We start from the raw sequence: 26,114 nt of genomic DNA, 5'->3' as shown, positions 1-26,114 counted from the left end.
TTTCTTCTTATTGGCGTATTGGTATTTTTGCCTTTGTCACAGTGTAAAATTTGTAACTTGTTAACACAATTTTCCTCTAAAATTTAGGTTATGGGAGGGCTACTTGGCGACACTGTTGAAGACTCTCTTTTTCTGTAATAAATTGTAACTTCCTATTGTAGACACAACTTTCAGTATTACAAAATAGGTGAAGAAGACTTAAGCCAAAGCAACAGTCTCAGGCAGTATGCTATTCAGAGCATTGCTTAAGTAAGGCTTTACTTTCCTAGTTAAGTCTCTCCTCTCACTTCCTTGAACACACTTTAGTTGGGTCCCTTCTCCTCATCCTTCAGTCGAAATTACTTTTTTTCAGAATCAACAATGGCTTCCCTTTAAGGAAATCCAGAGGCTGGCCACCCTCCTGTCTGTCTGGTGTACATTCTGTCTGGGTTTTGTTTTTGGCTTGTTTGTTTGTTTGTTTGTTTGTCTGTTTGTTTGTTTTTGAAGGTCGTCACTTTGTTTGCAGAGCCCCTCTCTCTTTCCTGCCTTTGCCCCGCCATTGCTCACTCCTCTTGCAGTTTTTATGGCATCTCCTTGGCCGCAGGGAGCTCCCTGCAGATCTCAGACATCTCTTCTATCTAATTTTATATCCTTGGCACTCTTCGCCAGCCTTATAGCTTTCCCTGTCACACAGACACTGAAATTCCAAAGTTTTATTTCCAGCCAGCCAGGCCATGAACCTTTTGAGGATGGGTCATCAGCTGCTTTGTTCCTGAGGCGTTTCAGCTTGAAATCAGTTTGGTACACACTGGCGCAGCAAATACGCTACCTGCTGGATGGATGCGCAAACAACTAGACGCCACTTCACTTAACTTGTCCTTTTAAAGAGTCTAATATTTACTTCTAGCTTGAAAAGTCCAGTGAGAGGGCAAGGAAAAGCCATACCCTCCCTTAACGTGTGAAGCAGATATGGAGGAAATTTTGGGCAGAGCCAGCTTGGTTCACTGTTCTGCCAGCAAAGCGCGGTTGAGGGTTTGAGGGGTGGCATTGTCCTGACTTGGTTTTGAGAATTTATAGCTCTGCAAAATATGAAATGATATGGCAAAGTCAATAGCAGACTTTATTATTATTATTTTATAATGAATGTTTCTTGTATTCAAGTCTTCTTGCTTGTGAATTCTAGCCCCCAACACAAACCCTTTCAGACTCATAAACAATGCTCAAAGACACAGCACAATCAAAGAGAGCATGCCTTGCAGAGTATTCTTAGCTGCCCGCCACACTCACAGGGATGCCCAGGCACTCTCAAAGGAAAGAATGCATGTTAAATTGGAAGTATTGTCAATTAAAGGCAGCCTCAGGCCTTACAGATCCTGTATTTAACCCAAAACTGAGCACAGGACTGTGTCTCCCTCTGCAAGCCATCCTGAGAGCATAATCAAGTTTAGTCTCTTGGATGCTGATGCTCAATAGAGTGGATGTCTCTGTCTTTGTACCTGTCCCTGTACTTAAGTGCGTCTTTGCCTATGCCTGGTTGTGTGTATCAGTGCTCTGAAAATGCTCTATTTCAGACTTCCCAGGGAAAAGAAGACCTGGCCATAACTTGGAAAATTTGTTGGCAGATAAAAGGCAATATTCCAAAGAGTATACTTCTCCCTCTAGAAACTTAGAGTTTTAGGAATTGTGTCTAAAGATCTTGTGTTTGACAGAATGGCCCTCGTTGTGCTGGGCCTGCTAGTCTCTAGTGCAGTAAGGGTACAAGGTTTACTGCTACACCGGTCCTAGTATTCTCTATGGGTTCTTACTGTTAACTATCTATGGTGTTTTAAGAATATGAAAGCATTTTAACTTCTTGATCACACAAAACCAGGCTCATGGTGCTGAATTTGGTGAGTTGCCCAAGACTTTGTCTAGAAAACTGTGACAGCTGAAATGTCTTTGTCAGTAACCATTTGCAAGAGGGCATGGGATGGAGTTCTAACTGATTAGATGAGGGAAGATCTGTTGAGATTCCTTGGGAAAAATGTTCTTGCCTCTCCCATCACCTAGACACTGGGACAGTTGCCTAGGATAGGAGCCAACATAGGAAGACAGCAAAGAGGCAGTTCGTGAGGAAACAAACTCAGAAGCTTAACAGCCTTAAGCCTGCCCAGCAGTCACATATATGCATAATATATATACATGTATACGCACAGTTTTGGACATGCACACAAATATATTTTGAGTTTAGGTCTCATTTTATTGTCCAGGTTATCTTTAACTCCCTGGACCCAAGCAATCCTGCTGCCTCGGCTATTCAAATAGCTGGGATATAGGTACACACATGGCTCCCAGATTACTCTGATCATTAAATGGATTGGAATTAGGCTGACAAGTCTCCAAACCTCCAAACAGCAAACTGGAGCCCTTCGAGCCCTGCTGCTCAGAGCATTGTAATTGATCCAGAAAGTAAGGAATCCAAGCCTGATAAGAGGAAAGGATATATGTCATTAGATGATAATGTTACCTCAGGTCTCCAGAGACCCTGCCCTTCCCTTTTCCACTTCACCCTGCCCCCTTAGATTTCACTTATAAGAATGACTTGTGGCTGGGCCTAATGACACATGCCTGCAGTTCTCACTCAGGAAGCTGAGACAGGATCAGGAGTTCAAGGTCAGCCTGAGCTATACAAACTGTTTCATACACACACACACACACACACAAAGTAAACTGAATGAGTGTTAACTATTTTAGTTTTTATAAAACTATAGAGTTCAAAGTTCCAGACGTGTAAGATTAAAAAATTCTAAAATAGAATAATCTCATGTACAATGGGAGTCTAATGTATGGGACAAGAACTTTAGCTACAATATATTGGAAACTAGTTATTTTCTAAAATATTTGGGAGTGTTTGCATGTATGTGTAGTACATATGCATGCACACATGTATGTGGACACAAACATGTGTGGGTGTGCATGCATGTGTGTACGCTTGCAGAGGTAGCCCAAGGTCAATGCCAGAAGTCTTTTTTGAGCATTCTCCACCTTATATATTGAAGCAGGGTCATTCACTAAACCTGGAGCCTGCTATTTCAGATAATCTGAGTAGACAGCTTGCTCCAGGGAACTCCAGCACCTGCCTCCCTTATGCTGAAATTAAAGGCAAGCTGCCACACCCACTTGGCCTTTGCAAGGGTTCTGGAGCTCTTAACTCTGATGGTTCTCAGTCTTGCATGAAAAACACTTAACTAACAGAGCCATTTCTCCAACCTAAAAGAGCCTAACATGTTAGAGGTCTCCAAAAAAGGAGCAGAGAAAAAGAGTTGGGGCATCTAAAGAAAGAAAAATTGGCTCGTGCAACTATAGAGGCTGGCAAAGTCTAAAGGTCTGCTGATAGCCAACAGAGCCCCAGGGGAGTCGCTATATGCTTCTAGTTTAGATTGAGATTAGCCTGAGGATGAGGAAATAATTGGTGGCATTATCAAGTATCTGGGCATCGTGTGGACCAGTGAACAGATAAAATTAGCTACCAAGGTCTTTCATCAATAGACTTCTGGATCTAAGCCAACAAAAGACAGATTCACGTGACCCACACAAACACCAATGAATCTATCCTTGACAAATGCTAATGGCCAAGGTGCTGGTGGAGATGAGGGTAGAGCAGGAGAAGGGACAGGCCTCCTTGCTGAACCTGTTCTTTAAGCTGAAGAAGAAGGCAGATACATGAGAGCCAGCGATGGTCGCCTCCTTTACCGTGAAACTCAAACCGTAGATCTTGACATTTACAAGTGAAATAGAGAAAAGTTAAAAGGTAACATACAGGCTCAGAGACTTTCATGTCAAGGGGGGGGGGGGAGATTCTGCAAAGGGAGAGAGGCTATTGAGAATGGCACTACAGTTCTGTGGTTTTTCTAGAAAGCAGGGGCCACAGGGTTTGGCAGTAATAAGCTACTTCCATACCCTTAATATTCACAAACACAGAAGATTGAGGAGAGGAAAAGGCCACAATAGAAACAAAGTAGGGGAAGAAACTTTCTTACCAACTGGAATTTTACAAACCACAGAATTCTCTGCTGGCAATCTTAAAGAGCCCCACAATGAAGATTAAACCTATGGTCTGGGCCCATTGGCATTCACATCAAATACCCCATAAATGCTCAAAAATGAAAATAACAGGAAGGGGGAAAAAAAAGAAAAATCTCTATAGAAGTTCCAAGTAGGGTAAAAAGATCACCAAAAAGAAATTTTGAAGCTAAGTCAGCACTTTGTAGTGGGAAGTGAAAGAGAGAAGAGGAACTGAATTTCAAAACTCAAGAGAAGCTCCATAAGTCAGAAGGTACCATTTGTGGATCTGAGTACAATTTTCTCTGGGATTTGTTTAGTGGTAGCAAATTCTCTATCTGCAGTCCATTGCTGAGGCTACATTAGTTTTCAGGCCATCATATGGACCACATAGCATAGGAAACCCAATCAGAGGCAAGAAGACTCAGCTATTGCTTGAGTGTGAGCCTATAGCTCATGCCCTCAGTGCATTAGGGAGAACACCTAGCGATACCACAAGAGCTGCACACCTGACCAGCAATATCCTGTTTTGAAAAAACTAAAGAAAAGTCAGTTAATTGCCATCATTTGAAGATCAAATCTGGTTACTACCTTCTAGGCTGAAAATCTTCTTTTTCTAATTAAGATCCTGGAAATCTTCCAAAGGGGATGTGTGCCCTCACCCAGCCCCTCCTACCCAAGAAAGCAGCTCTTTGCCTTGTGCCACAGCAGAGAGAGAGAATCACCCATGTCCGGGTGTGTAGAAATGGTACCTTGTTTCCTGACCACTCTTAGAACTGTAGCAAGAGGTAGAGAAATTGGAAGCAAAGGAGTTGGAACAGGGAGATAAAGCAAGGGAGCAATACCAAAGGGGAAAAACCCCATGCTTGCTTCTCTCTCATTTCCCCTTTCCAAACACAATCTGCAGAGGAGCTCAAACACAAGCTTTCTTTTCACTTTTCCAATAAGTATGTTTGTTACCCCTCCCACTGAAGGAAGTTTTCCAAACCCTGTTGGTTTGTCTTAACAGGTTGGAGGGATTCCCATTAGAAAAGAGACACTGGAGAGCCCTAGTTAATAACTCCTGAGCAGGAGAGCACAGGTCACATCTCTCTGGACAGGTGGCATACAATACACTCTGTGTCTTAAGCCAATGCCAGTTCTGAAAAGGACAAGATGGAGTAACTGGTGTTTGTCAAGCAAAGCTAAGAGATGAGAAGGGATGGGGACCTCTGCCAACAGGATGAGCCGCTCTAGGCGACAAAGATAAGGTCACCCAGGCATTTAAAGGGTTAAGTCAAGATGAGCAAAAAGAAAAGGAATAAGCTGAGACCCGGGGTAAGTGAGACAGAGATGGCCCACCACACAGTTCGTGACTCCAGATCTCATGCATCATGGTATCCAGTATTTTAGATTTGCTATTTTTGTTTTAAAATTATGTGCATGTGTAAGTGTGGATGCCACTAGAGGTCAGAAGAGGGTGTTAGACCCCTTGTAGCTGGAGTTGTGGGTGGTTGTGAGTCATCAGATCTAGGTTTCTGAACATGGGTCTTCTACAAGAACAGTACATGCTCTCGACCACTAAGGCATTCCCTTATCCCAGAGTGTTTTAGATAACATGTCACCCATATAAGTTATACTCTGGTGCCCCTTCTTACCAGACCATTCTCATCTTAAGGAACTCACTTCCTCTCCAAAGATAGAGACCTTTGACCACATGACTCAAGAATGCTATAACAGAAGACAGTTGTATCCTCAGCTAAGTTGGGTGCCCTGATCATGCCTATGGTCCATCCATGTCCTTGATGATGCAGAACTTTAGGGTTACTTGACTCCAAAGAATGCACCTGCCCATTCAGGTTGTTCCTGCAGGATCTTCAAGTTCCCAGGATTTCCTGAATCCCAGCCTTCAGTATCTGTAGGGTTTTCTAAAGTTTCCTTCTATCCCAGTGTTTACAACATGGATCCCCACATCCCTCTTCAACTACATCCTGTCTATAAAGTTCAACGAGCTGTGACAGTACTGTGCCACACCACTTTAACAGACTCCAAAACTTCTCCATGTTTTGAGTTCACAGTGCAATAAGATGAGATCACTGGCTCCTCTAAAGTTCACCAAGTTGAAATTCTAAATGGAATGCCTCTGTGGGAAATTCTTGAAACATGGGAGAAGAAAGCAAAGTAAATTTCTCATCCTGGTTTTATTTCAAAGACCACAGAGGCAAGAAATGCTCCATGCACACAGCAACTTGCTCTTGTCTAGTGCTTTGCCCATCGTGCCCAAGCATGGATGCACTTAGAGTATGGAAAGCTCTTCTCAGGCAGTATGTGGGGTCCTGATGCAACTGATCTGTTGTGCTGTCCCTGCATTAATGAATAACTCAGCTTAGAAATCACTGCTAGTTCCCTCCATAGTGCCTTTAAGAGACAATTTTTACAATCAACATTCTATGCTGGTCTCTTGTCTGTCACATATCTCTTCACAATTGTCTTAGAATGACTCTGTGACTCATTTCACAAGTCAAAAAAAGCCCGATTCCATTTTTAGTAGATGTGAGTAACTATAATTTTTATCTCTCCGTGTTTGGAAAGTGTGTGGCCTTTATAATGCATTTTCTGGTGAGTGTTCTCAATCGACTCTCACTGCAACCCCAAGCCAAAGTCAGATGTTAACCTTCTCGTTTTAAAGACAAAGAAGGTGAGGCCTAAAAGAAGGGACACGGAGACAAAAATGGAAGAGCCAGGTCTGCCATTCCTATCTTCTAGGCACCACCCAGTGCCAGCCACAGCAAGTTCTCAGGTTGTACTATGAGCTACCATTATTTCCTTTTCATCATGCTTTTCAGTGCGAAATGCACTAGGTTTGAGCTAAGGCCTGGGACTCTGCATTTCCGACCTGCTATTAGTGATAGCAATGCTTCTCTGGTCCATAACACTGGGAGTCAAGTCATTACAGATTCACACAATGCTTCCTTTCAAGTCGTAGTGAAGAAAATACTGAACTTCTCGTGTCTTCTAGACACTCCTGAGTCAATACACATGTGTTCATCAAGCCGTTAGATCCTTGGCTGTTACCTCTGGCTAGAATATGTGTTATTGTTTTGGCAGGCAGATCATAATCGTGTTTGTATCTGGGATCACTGACAGCTGGAGTTTCAGCAGCTAGAGTCCCCCTACTCTCCCTCTCCCACTGTGTTCCTAGTTCCTTCACACTGGCATGGTTGGATCCATGGGACCACTGGGACATCTGGCCCTGCAGCTGGCCTGAGCTTGAGTCTGGGAACATAATAATGATTCATTTGATGTCATCTAAGTCCTTAGATGACATCTTCAGTTTCCAAAAACAGAGGAGAGTTATGTTAACAATGAGTTTGGTCTTTGAAGCCACTTCAGTATTACTGTATTAACACTAATGAGAGTATTTTTTTCAGCCTGTCCTTTTAAAATTAACAGAATTGTTAAATATGTCTACAGTATAGGAAGGCTCTGGAATATAACCAAAATAGAGATAACTTCCATTCTTACAGTAGACTACATGATTTGTCTAAAATTTTGAAAGGAAATAATTACTTCAGAGAAAGTTTTGCCTTTCTTTCTGCTTTCACACACACACACACACACACACACACACACACACACACACATACATACATACATACATACATACATACATACATACACTCAGAGTTACACTTTATTTCAAGTCTTCCACAAGTCATTTGATCAGTTCTCCCTGATTGCTGGGCTATTCTACCATAACCAATCATTTCTAGGCACTAACTGCCAGAATGCTACCTAATTTTAAAGAGCCCACTGAGAGCTCATATCTCTGTACAGACCCAAAAGGGACCTTCTCCATTGCATAGGAGCTGGGCTCTGCTTTTCTGCTGACCTCTTTGCTCCCACACCTTGCTGGCTGGCTTTTGATGAGCACACATATTTGCATCCATGTGGGTTTAGGGAGCAATATTTTGATAAACATATAGCTTTATCTTCCAACCATTTTCCCTTTCCATCTCTCCAGGGAAGGTGGTCTCCCAACTTCCCTGCCCTTCCATGCCTCAGAGGAAGAAAAAGTGAGAGAAAGGGGTAGAACTACCCCATTAGTCTTTTTCACCTTGTGTCTACCAAAGCCCTCAAGATTAGGGAAGTCCTTTGAAGGGCCCGAAATGAGAACGACTTCCTCTTCCTTTAAACAGCTTCCCTTGGGGGTCAGGAATAAAGAGAGGTCAGTCAAGGAACAGAAAGGACCTATGCTTCAGTCCCTAGCAGTGCTGTCTAGAAGGAATGAAGAGAGGAACGGGAGCTGGAGAAAAGACACACATGGGCAAACAAGAGCAGACACAGTCCTCTCCATCCCCCTCCCTTGCCCAAGTCAAGTATGGTGGCAGAGGATAAGAGTCACCATCTTTGAAGGATAAGGAAGACAGATATGCAAGTGGACAGGTGTGGGAAGACATGACAGCCCCTGACCCCAGCGTCTGAATATTGCACAAGACCCAGAAGTATGACACAGTCCTGGAGACCTGGGGAAACCCCGAAAGGACTGAGATTAAGGTTTCTTTCCACTAGCCCAGCAGAATAAAGCTTACAGTCATAAATTAAAATCTGAAGCTGGTTACTAAAATGAAGACTATTGCTAAATATATAATCTGTCTCAGAACTAGACCTATTCCGTAGTATTGGCATCATATATACCATAATCAACAAAACTATGTGTAAAGTATTGCTAGGATTTGAAGCATCGAGGGAACGTTCTCATCAGGTATCAGGACTCATAACAAAATAAGCTCCAGTATCACAAGGTTGTCCTTTGTGGCAGACTGAGCAACTCTACCTGGAATTTGCTTTACATTGTGTGCGAACCCAATCCCAAAGATCATTCGCTAAATAGTATTCTGCGCACGTTACATGACACTGGAGCACCTGAAACAGTGCATCACATTCAGGAGCCTCTTTCAATAATGTTGGTCGGCTTGCCGAATGACCAGCATACTTACTGAAATGCTAGAATGACTCCCATCCTTCATTTTATTCTGCTAGTTTGAATTCATAAAGACAGAAAACTATTAGAATCAGCAGGGTGTGAACTGAAAGTGTACCAGCTCTTTTACCTTGTATGACTCCAACGATCAAGCTTTATGGAGTGTAATCCTATCACCAGAGAACTAACCCTAAAGGCAGAAGGCTGCTGTGTGTGCTTTTACAATGCCTGTGAAGGCGTTAATGGTTTGGAAGCCCCGGGATGACTGTGAAATCTGGGACACTGTGTTTCAAAGGGAGACATGGGCTCTGCTCAGCTGTGCTATGACTAGGCATGCTCTGGTGTTAGCCAATTGGAAACAGACTTTCAGCCGCACCGGGTCCTCATGATTTTCCACATTGCACTTCATGTTGCTAAAAATATGCTTCAACCTCTCCCTGTTGATAATTTGGAAGAGGATGTATTATAGTGAGAAACAGCTAAATATTAAACACCTCCTAATGGTCGCTTGGGATGAATACAGAGAATACACTCCAGCTGCTCAGAGCAAGCTCTCTGCCCCCTCCCTCTGCTAGAAAACGCTTCAAACAATGGTGTCCACATCTCCACTGACCAGAAAACGTGATTGCACATTTCAGATCACTGGCAGTCACTGCTTCAAAATACTAACTCACCACCCACCTACAAATCCTGTTCTTTTGCTTTCTCTTAAATAGTAAATGCAGTTTGGAATTTGGGATGTAAAGCAAGAATATAGGGAAGGTATATGGTTTCATAGGCAGAGCTGTGATGCTGGAGTTTATCTGAATATCAGTCCTGATGCCTCATGGGAATGCTTCCTTGCTGTTTCAAATCCTAGCGGCATTTGATTTTTGTTGGTTACACAACAGTAATTGTTAAACACAACGACTAAATAAAGCACAAAGTCCTTTTTTAAAAATTCCCTACTCATAGACAAATGCAAAGGGCTGAGTGGCAGACACTAAGTGACTAACAAGAAACTATTGTCTCTGCTTTTCCAAGGAAGCAATGAGAAAAAGAAAAACTATGGCCCCAAGGTTTTCTAAGTGAGAAGCATGGATGAAAACACCTGGGACCACTATTCCACAGGCTGTTAGCACACTTAGCATTAAACTGTCTTGCCTCTGAAGTGTTTCTAGTCCTCTGAACATCCACAGAATAACTGAGGCTGTAGCTGTCAGTGGAATGCCTGACCCTCTTTCTCAACCCCACAGCAAAGAAGAAAACATTTTCATACCTTTGTCTTGCCCAACCTGCTTATCCCAACACCTCCAGAATTACCTGCAGTGTGAAGCCATCCCCCTCCTTCTTCTTAGGTGAGTTGACAACGGATACATTTCCCACACTGTGCCTCAAGTTTCTTATCTTACAAGTGAATGCAATAATGGTTCTGCCTCATAATGGCCTTATGACAATGAAATAGTTCAATTTTAAGTCTTTAAGATAGTATTGATGCATACTGAGAATTAAATGTTTGTAATTATTATCCCAACATCCCTGAAGACTCTGGAGGTTTATTTTTTTTTTTTTTATTTCTTGAAATTAAAATATGGTTACATCATTTCTCCCCCTCCCTTTCCTCAATCTACCTCCTCTGTGCTCCTCCCCACTTACTCCTTCTCAAATTCAGGACCTCCTTTTCTTTAATTGGTAAGTGTGTGTACGTGCATGTGCTCATGTATGTCCGTGTGTGTATGTATGTGTGCGCGTGTGTGTGTGTGTGTGTGTGTGTGTGTGTGTGTGTACGTGTGTACAAATTTATAAATACAACCTGTTGAGACCACTTAGTGTTACTTGTATGTCTATAATTTCAGGGGTGACCACTTGCTTTTGGATAACCAGTTAGGAGGCTCATCCCTAGGGAAGGGTATTTCTCTTGCTTGCAACATTCCTTAGTTCTCTGTAACTTTTTGTCTAGGCCGTATGAGATTGGTTTTTTTTTTCCCTTCCACATTAGCATGTCTATTGCTGTTGGACTTGTTTGGGTCTTACTTAGACAGCCATATTGTTGGGGTAGCATGGGTAAAGCTTGCCTATCATTTCTAGGAGATAAGATGTCAGAGCAGATTTCTTGGCTATCTAGTTCTTACAAATGTTCTTTCCCAAACCCCCAGCTCCCCAACCCTTCCCCCCCCCCCCGCCCCCGCTTGATGGTCTCTGAGTCTCCAGTGCCAGAGTTGTGCCATAGATTGGGGCTGGACACCCCACAACTAGTTCTTCTCTTATTTTGGTTAGCTGTGGATGAGGAGTGAAACCTGCAGTTATCTATGGGATACAAGGATAAGCATCTAGAATGTGCTTAAAAAGTATGCTGGTTTAGTGAAGTGGCAATATAAGCTTCTCCTCTAAGATCCATAATCTTACTAGCCCTGAAAAAGGTAGATTTCCAGTACCAGGAATAATTTCACTCCTCTTAAATGGGCCTTATGTTCAATGAGACAGTGGTTGGTTAGCATTGAGTTAGGAATACCAAGGTATCCTACCCGTGGAGATACCTTGTCATGCTGGGGCTGTTATGGATCATAGACATCACAGCTGGGTATGACCATTGGTTGCCTCCCTTTCTTGGAAACTTGCGTAGTACCTTACAGTTCTTTGAATGCTAGTCCTCAGGGGAAAGGCTTTCAAATCCGATCCAAAGAGCCTCTGAATCCTGTGACCAAAGGACATTGTGTCTTCATTCTTAGCAACTTCTTGAGGGTTTTACACACACACACATGCACACATAAATTGTTGGGGAAACCATTTGACAAATGTACCCAGATATCATTTTAGCAAATATATCATGATCATTCTCGAATCATGAGTTAATTACATGCTAATATGATTGTTCTAGAATTATAAATTATTTACACAGTCTTTGTCCATGCTCTTCCTGGCACGGCAATGATCCCGCCACCATTTCATCTGAAGTCCTTTGGAGATGACAGCCTTTATGAGTTTTTCCACCTCCCCTCACTTATAGTTTCTTTATAAAAAAAATCATTAGAAAACATAAAAGTATCATAATTAAATCTAAGCTTAACACTATGAACCAAGAAGCTAGCTCTCTGATCTCAGTCTGAGGAAGTCCTACCTACCAGCCGACCAGCAGCATGAGAAAATGCTGAGTGTAGAGGGACCGAGATTTCCTGGAGCTTTTCAACTGATGTACTACCAAAAATGATGGCTGGGTTTCCTGGTAGAAGCTGTCCCCGAGGGTCTCAGCACATGACTGAGTCAACAGAATTAACCACATACCTTTCTTCTTTTGTTCCTCTGTTCTCCTAGACTAGTATTTGAAGTCAGAAAGACTGCAAGAGTTACTATAGTTGTAGCTTTCTATGGAAGAAGGCTATCTGTACACCTAAAAGTGGTTATTAACATTAGTAAAATGTTTATATAATAGGAGAAGATATTTCAGCTTCTACCTGACTACAGAATCAAGCTTCTGCTCATGGAAGTTCCAAATAGAAGCTTCACACAGGTTCCCATAGATCATTCATTCCTGGGAAATGGTTGACAGCATATTTTTATATAGTCTGTATCTCATTTTATATTATTATTCTGGAGTCAGAGCATTTCACCTTGAGCTTGGCTTGGGATATATACAGTCCCATGGAACATCATTGCTATGGAATTGACCTTGTAAATGTTTACTTAACTTGGGAATTTTTTTGCGCACTCCCTTCTTTGAAGAGTCTCTGAGACTTTGGGCAACAAAGAAATGAGCTTCAGGGGCAAGCACACAATTTGATGCAGCACCACTTAGTAACTAGCCTTGGTTCAAACTTCTGGAGTCAGCACAGACATTTCTGTGCTGGGAGAACCTAGAATGTTATACACCTGAGTTGTTACTTCAAGGAAAGGAATCCAAAACCTATTTTCCACCAGAAGTCTGGAGTGGATATACATTCTTGCCTTTTTGGCCTTTCTCTGTGGTCAAAGACTTTCTTGCACTGGACCCTACTCCAGACCCTTCTCACAAACTTATTTTTCTTAGCCAATCTATAAGACCTATCTTTAAGGAAGCTGTCAGATGTACTTTGTGAAGAGTTTCAATGTACTCACATCTGATCTGTATTTAGTTTGTTTTGTTCCTCAAGGAGATTTGGGTATGTTTTGTCATACATGAGGGATTGAGTTAGTTATCACAAACATAGTTTTCATTGAATAGTGATGTTTAAACACTCCTAAATAAACAACTCAGGTTCAGACCCCTGAAGTTTGAACCAAAACTGGCTACTCAGTCAAATTGCACCAAACTGCCTTGTTGCCCCAACCCCAGGCTCATCTCTCTGCTGCCTGTAAAGTTTGCAGAAGCACTCCCCACAACTATTTCTCACTAACTCAGTTCTTCTCCTCCTCCTTATAAAATTTCATGTCTTGTTTCTTCTCCATACTTTCCAGTTCCAAACTTCTCAGTATGTTATGTAGACAAATGACAAGATTCTGTACAAGCTTCAGAGAGAGACGCTATCAAGAATATTTGTGCAATATGTTCTTGTTAAGCATGATGAAGGACTTTCTGCAATAGTGCTGTTCCAGGCAATATGAGGCTAGAGCAGAGGCACAATGTACATGAGTGACCTGTGGAGACTGCAATGATCCATAGGCCTCTCCAATGCACTTTATCATATTCTAAGAAAGTGGGCAGTACATATGTATCAAAAGATGGCCTAGTCGGCCATCACTGGAAAGAGAGGCCCATTGGACACGCAAACTTTATATGCCCCAGTACAGGGGAACGCCAGAGCCAAAAAGGGGGAGTGGGTGGGTAGGGGATTGGGGGTGGGTGGGTATGGGGGACTTTTGGTATAGCATTGGAAATGTAAATGAGCTAAATACCTAATAAAAAATGGAAAAAAAAGAAAGTGGGCAGTAAATCCCAGATGAAGAAAAATGGTAGAAATAGCTAGATATGACTAAATCCCCAATTACTCAACAATAGCCCAGAAAACCAGCATTAAGTGTCTTTGATAATAAGCAGATAGATGTTTAAATAAGAAAATCATCAACTCATATGACAGAGTTATCAAACACAGAGATATGTACAATTGAATTCATGGTCTTTCTCTTTGTTTTCAGTCTGAAGTCCTTTTGCACATCTGTGATGAGTGAGACAAACTAAGGCCATGTGTCTTATTAGGAACCTCTGCATCTATAATTCATTAAATGGCAACACACCATTCTTCTGGTTCTGTGCACCTATTGTTTAAGTTGGCTTTATAATAAGCAGCCTGAATGGCTCCGTCTCAGCTAGACAACATGCATATTCATGCAACTACAACTGTGTTCCAAAGTTTGTTTTTGAAGTAGACATAATGTCTAGAAGGAAAGAAAACACCCATAATAATGTCTGGTTTTTCCTCATGTTTTTTGGCCTCTATACAAATATGGAACACACCATACTCCTCAGAAGACAGAAGACTTCAAGATGCCAGAGTGTTCTAAGGCTGACTCTATCCACGTTGTTCAGTTCTTAATGGGACCCTAGAAGATGGCCAGTGCTCAAAGTGGCTAAAGTCCTCCCACTTAAAGAAAATAAAGATATTTTTGGTTATAATTTTAGTATAAGGTCTTTTAACTTAAATGTTCTATGGGCAGCCTAAGATTTTAAGCTGCAATTAAAAAAAAAAGTGGATAGTTTACCCTGTGAAAAATTTTACCAAAGATGAACACAGAGTTTTTTGATGACTCTATGATACAATATCCAACACACAGAGCCTAAATGCCTACTCAGGGGTAAAAGGATTTCAGTTAAGTTTTTTCTTGTCCCTTCAAACTCTCATACTGAGTTGAATGATCTCATCCTGGCAATACCTTCTTTTTTTTTTTTTTTTTAAGCAAAAATTATGCTGACCAAATTTGCTGAGGAAATAGCATGAAGCAAATCTGAGCAATGTGTGAAGCTGTGTGTCACCACACTGGGATTCAACAGGTGAAAAAGAAAGAGAGCTCCTGAGAAATGGTTGGTCGTGGGGTGCAGCCGCCCCTGACAGCCCTTGCAGGTGAAACCCTCTCACTTTGCTGAGAAGATCCATTCGCTGAGCTTTCAGAGATGCAGAAGTCCGGACTCAGCAGTTTGCAAAGCCAAGAGGTGGTTTCAGTCGTGTCACTTACAAGAACAGTTTGATAACCGAGTCAGAAATGAATTGTGTTCCTCTCCTCTCTCAATTAGCAAACCTCACGCAGGTCTATTCTGACTGTCCCAAATGTGTGGTCACCAGTCTTTTTTGTTGTGGGGCTTATACAGTCACTTCTTTCCAGAGGGCAAATATCTGAGGTTTGGGGGTAACAAGGAGAAAAGATAGAGCGTCTATAAAATCAAATGACTTGCCTTTTATTTAACAGTAAAGACTAATTTTCTAGCAAAAAGCAACTTTAAATACAGCCTGTGTTGAAAGACATTCTCGTTTCAAAACTTGCAAACAATAATTACATTATTATTTGTGTTCCTCATGAAATATCTCACAGAGACAGTACCACAGCAAAATGAAGCTGGAAACAGGGGGGAGCAAGTAAAAATATTATGTAAGTTAATTGGTCAAATGTAACTGTTCCCTAAGGTAATTACAACCCCTGGGCCTTGACTTTCCTCATCTGTAAGTCATGTCAATCTAACTCTATACACTTCTCTGGGTGTTTTGATATTTAAATGAATTTACTTGACCGTTGAATTTTAGCCAGGTTCATGAAAATACTTGGAAAGTACAAATGTGTCCCTCAAATTTAAAGTAGTAAACAAGCTCCATTCCAAAGATGTCAAGCTGCTTGTACAAGTGCAGCTAGCTAATGATGGGACTGGAACTCAGCCTCTGGATTCCAGATCTCCCTGCTGCCTACCTAATTTCTCCTGTGAATCAACACTGACACCAAAACGAACATTTTAGAATCTATGCACAGCTCCAGAAATAACCTTAGCACCCAGGCCTTATTACCTAGTAGCAACTGAAAGCAGCCTAACATCAACATGTAAAACACATTCAAATGGCCATCTTCTAATCGAAACAACTGAATATTCTGCTCTGTTCCCAACTTTGGGAAACGTGTAGGTAGATACAGCCACAGCTGGTCCTATGGAATGACACATTCTTTCTCCCCAAACTGTTGACCAAATAAACATGTTGGAATGCAGATTGCAGATCAGGCATCTGAGGTAAATGCCTGGTTCTCCCTTCAAGGCTGTTTCTTTTCCTTATCATAAATCCATTCAATGCTGATCATGGCCACATTTCATATTGAGTCAGGTGGGTTTTATCTCCTAGAGACATTCATTGAAAACCTACTATGCAGGTTATCTATGTGTGAGAAACTAATGAGCATGCCAATGGAGACTCACAGCTGGCTAAAGTAAGGATAGCAAATGACTGTGGTGTGCTCTGCTCCAAATAGCACATTTAGACCACCACCAAAAGCCTCAAGGAACATCCTGAAGAAAAAGGGTGGAGTCCAGGGTTGGGAAGGTGTGCTATGAAATAGTGTTTTCTGAGCATGACAACTAATAGATCTGTGACCGCACTGCAGTTGTGGTTACTCACATACTACCTGTACAAGATGTACCTCTCCATTTCGTCACTCATAGAGCAGGAGACAGAAACTTCATGAGACCTAGGAAGGGAGACTACGGGTGATTAATGGGTATAAGAGCCACCATTTCTTTAATTGAATAGTCACTGATAAGTTGCCCATGTTACCGTAAATAATCCATAATTCATGCTCATGCAAGCAACCAAACATAAACATTGTGAGTTAAAAAGGAGGAGGAGGAGGAGAAGAAGAAGGAGGAGGAGGAGAAGGAGGAGGAGGAGAAGGAGAAAGAAGGAGAAGGAGAAGGAGAAGGAGAAGGAGAAGGAGAAGAAGAAGAAGAAGAAGAAGAAGAAGAAGAAGAAGAAGAAGAAGAAGAAGAAGAAGAAGAAGAAGAAGACAACAAAATAGGAGGAAGTTTATTAAAAAGAGGGATTCCCAAAGACCATACACAGGCTGGGCCTAGCCCTCTCCCCCTCACATATGTAGCAGATGAGCAGCATCATGTGGGTCTCCCAACAACTGGAGTGAGGGCTATCCCTAAAGCTGTCCGTGGAATACATTCTCCTAAGTGGGCTCTCTTGTCTGGCCTCAGCAGGAGAGGATGTGCCTAGCCCTGCAGAGGCCTGATGCATGCAGATGCACTAGGGTGGGGTGATACCCAGGGGGGCTCTACCCGCTCAGAAGAGACGGCTGACAGGGTAGTGTTAAAATTACCTAGACTGATATATTAATGCATGAAATTGTTAAGAAAACATCAAAATACAAAGGGATGTGCTGAAAATGAAATATTCCAATAATACCAATTACAAACCCATTGACAAGATATAAATTACTAAATATTATAAATTGTGTCTAGGATTACATGCATGATTGACCAAGGAATGATTTGTTCCAAAGCCTTATGTGCTAGAGTTTGAGTCCTCTGTCCACCAGTATTGGAAGGTGATGGATAGAGGCTTTAAAAGAAAGCAAGTGTTGGTCCCTAGAGACATCACTTTCCAGAAGGAATCAACGCCCACCTTGCAGGTCTAGTTTGTTACCTCAAGGGCAAACTGAGACCATGCCAGGTATTTGGTTTCTTCCATAATGAGGGCTTCAGCACATGCTCTTTCCATAAAATGCCATCTGTATAACACAACTTTATAACACAGTACTGTTATAAAACAGCATGAGGCCTTTCTCATGGCTACCTGAGCATGAACATTTTAGACTCCAACACTGTGGCTGAATAAATCACTTACAGGACTGAAACATTCAAGACATGGGGACCTAGGATCTTCTGTCACATGCAGGATGACAGCTCCTTAATTCCACCTTCAGTCACCACAGAAAGAGGAGGGGAAGGGAGTGTGAGAAACGGACCTCCTAGTCAGCCATGTTCTGAGTTTAACTCTCGCCCCCATACAATTAGCACCTAGAATCTCTGTGATTTGTTTTCCCTCCCAAAGCACACTTCTCCACACTTGTTTTTAATAGAGATGTGTTGTGTTTATAACTGAAAACTCCGACTTAACAAGGCCTCTCCAAATGCTAATAATAGCCAACTTACAGGGTACCTGAGAGACAAGGTAGTCTGACCAACTCCCTAAAGATTGGAGTTCAGAGGCATAAAAGGGCATGTCCAGATAAGTGATCATCACCAAGGGGAATTTACCTCTGCTGACTCACCCAAAGAAACTCGAATAAAGGAACTCATAAGGAAGGGAAAGGGTGGATTCTAAGACCCTCAGTGACTAACAATAACAGGAATCCTTTACTTTTATTGAGGCTGGAGAAGGAAAAAAGAATTACCTGATCCAAATAACAACAACAGCAAAAGAAAGAAAGAAAAAAATGGCTAGACCAAATCCATAGTCAAGGAAGGACACAGGTGCTGCTGCAAATGCTGGGTCAAAGCAGGCATGTTGGGAAAAGGACCCAATCACTCTATCTTCTCACTCTTCTGCCTCCTGCCAGGGTTTCCAGGATCAGTTGACAAAGACAGGCAAGTGATGCTGTCTGTTTAGATTACTTTTCCAGGCGCAGAATGGAACCTGGGAAGGTTAGAAAAACAAAGGAAGAATAGTGAGGAGATGAGGGCAACTCAACTGCCCAAGCTTAGCGTGCGCCTTCCTTTTAACCAACATATGTCTTGTTTGCCTAACAGCAAACAAGGTGAAGGTTAAGGAAAGGAAGGCAAGCAGAAGAACAGAACTGTCTCAGCCTGACACAACACCCAGAGCACTGAGAGGGTCATAAAAAAATAAAGTGTACTATAGCATTTCACTTCTATGGTTTAGTGATGAACCCATGCCACACTCATTCTAAGCTCTATGTGTAGCCTAACATTTCATATGCAGGCTCATTTTAGATAGGAGGAAACTGAGGCATAGAATACCGATCAAGTCAATCCCCCTAGCTGCAGAGATCAAGCTCTAGCTAAACTCCTCATGGCCTCTGAAGAGTGGTAGGAGCCAATAATAGATGATAAGTGTTTCATTCTCAGTTAAAGTTTTGGGCATGCTTATCGTGCAATGAATTAGGTCATTATAAGACAAGCAAGACCATATCTAAGGGTGGGGAGTTCACTTTGGGCTGGAATGACAAGGCAAGAAATTTGCATGGCTACTAATCAGCACCTAATCCAGGAATGGCTCAGCCTCCTGCAAGAGGAAACCTGGATCCCTAGCCTTCCAAACAAGGGTAACTAGCTCCCTTGGCCTTCACAACTCCATTCAGAGCTCCACAGATATGATCCCAGGTACTTCACCCAACTGGATATCAGAGAATCGCCTTGGCCAGCCTCCTTCTTAAGCTCTGGGTATATTATAAATTCTTGACAACGAAGCAAAGGTTCTCTGCTTATTTTCTAGATCTGTGGGAAAAAAATCAGTGACCAGTAATTCTCAAGGAACTAAGAACAAACTTGTAAATTCATGACCAGGAAACATCCAAATGATAAAATATACACATGGAAAGCTAACTTTATCATGATAGCTTTGTACATTTTATATTCACTCTTGAATATAATTTAGAATCAATCTAGATCTATTTTATAAATGTGCAACATTTAAATAACAGGACTAACAAATTTCATTCTAAGTCCAAAGCAAGTAATATATGATATGTTATATATCATATCTATTATCTAAAACAAACTAGAAAAGGCATCTGGTTTTATGATTTACAGCTAGGATTCTTTTCTTCAAACATAAAAACTAGCCTTGGTCTAATTTAATATCAAAATTTTCCACAAGTAAAATATATATGGACTAGTAAATAAAGAGTTTGCTACATATTTTCCAATTCGTGACTTAAAATTCTGTTACTACCACATACGTTTTTATTAAAACTTTCCAATGACTATTTTATTTCCAGAGAGCATGATTATAAAATAGTTCTCTCAGTTTCACTGGGCAAAACAGACATCAGATTTAAAATAGTTTGGAAGCTAGGCAGCCAAGTTCGACAGAAATAGTTCAGTAGCTACTAGCATAAAAGTAATAGAGCCGGGCGTGATGGTGGACGCCTTTAATCCCAGCACAGGAGGCAAAGGCAGGCGGATTTCTGAGTTCGAGGCCAGCCTGGTCTACAAAGTGAGTTCCAGGACAGACAGAGCTATACAGAGAAACCCTGTCTCAAAAAACCACACATACACACAAGTAATAGTTTTGGGACAGTTGTCAAACTTTGGATCAAGACTAGCTTGAGCTAAGTGTATATAATATACTGCAGACGATGTAAATTTCTGAGGGTACAGCAAGAGCCCTATGCTTCCAGAACATTCAGGAGAGTCTTGCTATGTCTGCCTGTGTTAAGTGTTTTTTTAAGTAACCTTGGTCTCCTCCTGCCTAAGCTTATGCCAGGATGTACTACCAAGTACAGAATTTAAGGCCCCCAACTGACTTGAATATAAATCTACCTTTGAAATGATTCTAAGCAAATCATTTGGCAAAAATAGAAATACTTTCTTACTGTCTTATAGGTTTGTGTAGACATAAATGAAGACTTTCTTGTTGCCCACAATGAGATTAATCCAGAGACAAGACTGTACAAAGAGCAAAAAGTGCTAATTGCAGTGGAGTCGCCAAGGGTTAAAAGTTAGTACGATTAACAAAGGGAGGGACAGGCATTTGGGCTAAGTCATAATAAGAACAGGAAGTATAAAGGTAACATTGCCATCTTGAATGCCAATAGCTACTGCTACTCATGGTTCCTCATAGATGTGTACTGAGACATTTGGGGTGTGTGGCTAAGATCAGTGGCCCAGGGGTCCATTGCAGACCCTGTCTCAGGCAAGTACTTTCCTACTATGTTCCCCAGGAGAATATAGTACCCCTAGTTTATGGATCTCAGCTCAGATCTTGCTCTCTGAATCTCTAAGGGTTATCAGGGATCTAAAGTAAACTGGCTGGCCTACTAGGAAGCCAACAGCTATCTGATTTGGGGTATTTTCCACCAATCTTTTCCTGCTATGACATCTTCCTACTAAGTTCAACCCATATTGAGAGACACAGAACTGAACGGAGGCTAAACCCATTGCAAGATTCAGATGCAGTCCGCATGAGTGCTGTGTGTTAAGAAGAATTCCGACCAGATCCACCTCCACTTCTTTCTCCCTGACTCACTCCTGTTCCTTCTCTTTATCCATCAGTTAGTGGGAATCCAGAAGGCCTGCCCCAAGCTAGTTAGACTCTGTCTAACAGGACAGAGTTATCTAACACCTTCTGTCTGGCTCTGATTCCAAGCCCAACATATCAAGAAATATTATGTCAAACTTCCCTTCCTTTGTATGCTGCTATGGGAGCTTCAGGCTGAATACTCCAGGAAGTGCATAAAGCAAATCTAATATATCTTTCACATGACATCCCTTCAACACAACCATCATGCCATTTAAATGATGTCTCCTTAAGCACCAGTTACAAGCATTGTGAACACTCAAATTGGGACAGATGTGGTAGCTGTGCCTCAGCTTGGGACAGGCAAGGGCACTCAGCCATTGCTTTGTGACTTTCCCTGATTCTTCTCCCCATGGTCAGCTCTGACCCCTGCTCAGTCCCCACTTATACCACACACACCCCTGTCTCCATCTTTTCAATTCAGAGTGGAATCAATAGCACCACCAATCCTAGGTGAGACCACTGTTGTCCATGTATATTCCACAAAGGAAATGTTTCCTACTATGTTTCTGGTTACTTTCACAGATTTGTCACAACCTCAGCACCACAAACCTGGGTTCTGATGTGGGCAATTCTCTGTCTTCTCTGAGTCCTACAGGGTTGGCCTGTGCTATGTAACTTTATTCACAGAATAATAGTCCACCATGTTTGCCATTTGGGGTCATCTTCAAATCTTAGTCTTCTACTTTTTTGTCTCAGGAAGCTTTGTGGTTATTTTCCAGGACATTTCGGCCATCCATTCAGAGACACTCTTCCTCTTCATGCCCGTACCTTCACCTTCTTCTCCTGTAAAAGAGTATTATTCTTTTACAGTCTAGCCCTGCCACAGACCCTCTGGGCCCCAGTCTGTGTGGACTGAGATCTCTTAAGCAGATGGGCAAAGAGTCGGATGTAGTTACAGACAGACAAACACGCAAGAGTGATGTTGGATCTGAATGTAATGTTCTGGTTGAGCTTCAGACTTATATTACAACGAATTATCAGAAGATACAAATCACAAAAAGACAAGATACACTGAGATTCACCAGTTACAGCAGAAAGGAATTTGCAGGGACTAATTAAATGTTTACATTAGGGATAACAAGCCCTGCCTAGGATCAGCCTAATGCCAGGCAAGAATTTCACACTTTAGGGTTAATAGCATCAGGGGGTTGTTACCTCTTGACAGGCCTTAAGAGTAATGTGTTATCACAGAGCTCTAAATTCTTAGGTCTAGTAAAACTCATCCTGTCTGGAGAGTTCCCCCTTATCAGGGTAGTATATCAACTTACTCTTGACATGGAATGTAGCCTGTAGTAAAAGATTTCTATCTCAGTGAGACTTTTAGTCTCTTTCTGCAGACAGCTGAGTTAATGGCTAGTGCTTTATTGTTTTATTGTAGTGCTTAATTAGTTACTGAATGGGTTAAGCTCCTTGCTGCTATCTGGAATCTAAGAACACTGGGAAAAGGCTTTAGGATACAATCTTAAAAGGCATTTACAATAAGGTAATACTATATAGAGAGCACGTGGATCCATACACTAGACTAATGTGGGAATGGAAAAATTAATTTTATGGTTTATATAGATTAGGGAGAAAATGCCAGGCCCCCGGGAAGGGAGTTTCCTTGAAACTCTTTGCTTCATGAACCAGCTTCCCAGCTTTCGCTTTGTCAAGCTGACTCCACCAGAGTGCCGTGACATTTCCCCCTTTTAGTTTTGACATAGCCCCATTTCAAGGTTCACAGGTATACATGCAGGGTAACACCCATTGGCTTCCATTGGCCATTATTTCTATTATCTCAAACCCACCTGGGTTACATTATCATCTCATTCTCAGGAAACACACCATGAATTCCTCACCCACTGACCTAATAACAGCCTCTATTTCCTCATCTGTGAGTTGAGTCCCAATATGAGAACCTCTGCTCTTCATCCACCATTGCATGGTGAATGCTGGTTCCTAGGCTTAGGGCTGCAACCAGATACTCATCTTTGAATGGCGTCCACCTCCCATTTTCCACAGTCACCATTTAGAGCCAGTCTGGGGATAGTCTTACCAAAAGCATCTTCAGAAAGCTTTTTAAGCATCTGCTTGCTCCAATAACAGTTTGCAATGCCCTTGGCACATGCTCAACTTCTCTGAGCACATCAGTCCATATTTCTTTACCATATTCTCTTTCCTGCTTTCAGGGACCACCAGAATTCAGAAACCATCATTTGAAAAAAAGAATGCTGCCTTGGAGTTGAACTCCAGCACTCCACCTGACGTAGGCACTGACGGTCTGCCTGGCCTTTGTTAAGAATTAAAACCTATCTCAACTTGTTTCCTCATCTTAAAATAAAGATGATGGCAGGACCTCATCTGTGGGATGCTGTGGGAATTAGTTGAGGTAGTGGGTGCAGCTTCTGTCCCCTCTGTGGTGGTTAACATTGACTGTCTATTTGGCAGGCTCTAGAATCTCCTAGAAAACAGACCTATATCTGTCTGTGGGTGAGTTTCTATATTAGGTTAACTTAAATGGGTATACTCACCCGAATTGTGGGCAGCACTGTTTCATGGGGTGGGGCCACAGATCTAATAAAAGGGAGAAAGCAAGCCAAGTACCAACATTAATCTTCTCCCCTTCCCCCTCCCTTCCCCTCCCCACTCCCCCCTCTTTTTCTCACTCTCTCCATTGTGACCAGCTGCTTCATATTCTGTTGTAGGAATGGCTAGACCACCTCTGCATAAATGGCAGGGCTAGAGCTGCAAAGGTGTCTCTTGCAGGAGGACCTAATTGAGGACTGCCTGAGAGACAAAGGATTGCTGATGCAGACAATGACAGCCAATCGGGAACTGTTATTTAGAAGAGATGCTTTCTTGGGACCAATGGGGCATGGGTGGAGGGTATTAAAGGAGCTTGAAGTAGCAGTGTTCGGATGAACTTGCTGCAGCTTTTCTCATCTGCTCCATATTCTGTGCCACCTCACCTCCAACCTCCAAGGGCAGGTAGGGTAGGGCAGCAAGTAGTCCAGGGCACAGGCAGCAATGTATCTGCTGCCATGGCCCCTCCATCATGAAGGACCCTCGAACGGTGAGACAAGAGAAGCTTTTTCTTACTCCAGTCGTTTTTTGTCAGGTGCTTGGTTACACAGAGAAAAAAGTGGTACCTTCTCCCTTCTGAATAAGGAGCTCCTGAACTAGACTGAGCACAAAAGCAACCCTTACCTCAAGAGAAACACGTGGAGATGCTACTCTTAATTCATTACATGTATTTCTTTGAGATAAAAGCCACTGTGAGCCTGACACAGATTGTGCGTGTGCGCGTTTGCGTGCGTGCGTGCGTGCGTGTGTGCGTGCCTGCGTGCGTGCGTACCTGCGTGCCTGCGTGCCTGCGTGCCTGCGTGCCTGCGTGCGTGTGTTTGTGTGTGTCTGGAGGGAGGACAGAAGATGACTGGTGGGAATTCATTGTCTCCTCCCACATTGTAGATCACAGAAATTGAGGTCAGGTCCTCAGATTTGGCAGCAAGCGCCTTTATTTATTGTGAGCCATCTTACAGGCTCACAGAATTCCAGGAGCAAAAAGATGTTTCCAGGACAGACACTATATTTCAGTTGCCAGGTTACCACAAAGAAGGAAAGCCAAGTTCAGTTTTGACACATTGAAAACAAAAAACAAAAAACAAAAAAAGGCAGCTACTGGCAGGATGAATGTGGTGTGGATTCAAACAGTTTCAAGTTGAAACAGGAGAAAGAGAAAGAATGTCCTTCAGGCCAGGCAGTGCAAGAGCAGCCATTTGTAAGGCTCTCTAGGACAACTTCCATACCGTGCTTCCCAGGGTCTCCTCCCTTTATTCAAATACATAATTTCACTCTGTGTGAGTCACGTTGTTTTTGAAATCCTGTTGGTTGCTAAGGTAACTTGATCGTGTGTGATAAGTCACTGACTCCCAGCAGAACGGAGAGGCTCTCTCAGGCTTCCACCAGCTTTGCTGACAGGGTGTCCTGCAGTGGAATGTCTTGTGTTTTCCCAGAAGCATTCTGTAAAGTTGCTAAGGGTGGGCTGGTCTCTGTTGTTAGCATCAGGGAAGGCCAAGGAGGAGGTAGGAAAGATGGAAACAACCCAGTATTGGTGACGGCTAACATCTCATTTATCCAGATGTTTCTACCTAGCACTTGGGAAGCAGATTTCTAAGAGCAGGTTATATGTCAGCATTGACTCTCTAGATACAGCTGAAAAGGACAGCCCTTGGGTAGAATGGCTCAGAGAGGTACTCGATGCACAACCTCAATATGAAAACCCAGAGCTCTGACTTCCTAGACTGGTTCAAACTACCTCACACTGTGACTGTGGATAAGGTTCCTGGTGTCTCTGCTGCTTCTTTTCCTCTAGAGTATGACAGTGATTTCACCACCCCCTCTAGTTATAGCCATTTATGATGGGAGGATACCAAGTGGGACAGTTTCAGGGAATATGACTCAGACACCTGGGAGAACACTTGAAGGCCCTGGGCCTGTTCCCTGGTGAATGGGAAGCTCAGAGTCTGAAGCACACCATCTGCACTTCCAAGTGCCCCAGATGACAACTATATACAGTTAACGCAAGAGCATCTGTGACAGCATGAAGTCCCAGAGACCCCAGATTTCCAAGAAGAGGCTGAAGCTAGACATTTTGCACCGTACAGCAGAGTGAGTTGACATCTAAGAAAATGCTTGAAAACCAATTGTTGCCTTTGCTTCAGAACTGGTTACCTGTCAGTGATAACTTGTCCATGCGTGTCCTGGAGTGGGAATGGGAGTCAGGTTAGAATTATAACCGTGACCATAGATTCTGCTTGTACTTGATCAAAAACTTCAAATGAGAGGACTCCAGCATCCCTTTTATTCTTACTGTCATTAAGAATATAAACTGTCCTTATGACAGAGTCCTCAGAAGGAAATATGGGGTGTTTTTCCCACTGTAGGGCCAGTTCACTTCTGTT

The 26,114-nt window shown here is 42.4% G+C and overlaps 1 long non-coding RNA gene across 5 annotated transcripts; it reads right to left on the bottom strand.

The window, feature by feature from the left end:
- Positions 1–677: 677 nt before the first annotated feature.
- Positions 678–24,463, bottom strand: Gm34649. 5 transcript variants are annotated; one of them, XR_865468.2, is made up of 11 exons: positions 24,361–24,463; positions 23,685–23,727; positions 21,724–21,957; positions 19,268–19,367; positions 18,305–18,546; positions 17,755–17,827; positions 16,532–16,594; positions 15,010–15,264; positions 11,500–11,657; positions 2,364–2,442; positions 678–1,058 (listed from the first exon to the last, which is right to left on the bottom strand). It is a non-coding gene; the product is annotated as a predicted gene, 34649 (long non-coding RNA). The 5 variants fall into 5 exon arrangements; XR_865470.1 differs by lacking the exon at positions 678–1,058 and having other exon boundaries at positions 2,207–2,442; positions 16,525–16,594; XR_865469.1 differs by lacking the exons at positions 678–1,058; positions 24,361–24,463 and adding an exon at positions 23,820–24,103 and having other exon boundaries at positions 2,207–2,442.
- Positions 24,464–26,114: the final 1,651 nt, after the last annotated feature.

Source organism: Mus musculus, chromosome 1, assembly GCF_000001635.26.
Source record: "Mus musculus strain C57BL/6J chromosome 1, GRCm38.p6 C57BL/6J".
Taxonomy (NCBI): domain Eukaryota; kingdom Metazoa; phylum Chordata; class Mammalia; order Rodentia; family Muridae; genus Mus; species Mus musculus.
Note: the sequence above shows the minus strand (reverse complement) of the source record. Positions and strands in the feature narration are given on the sequence as shown.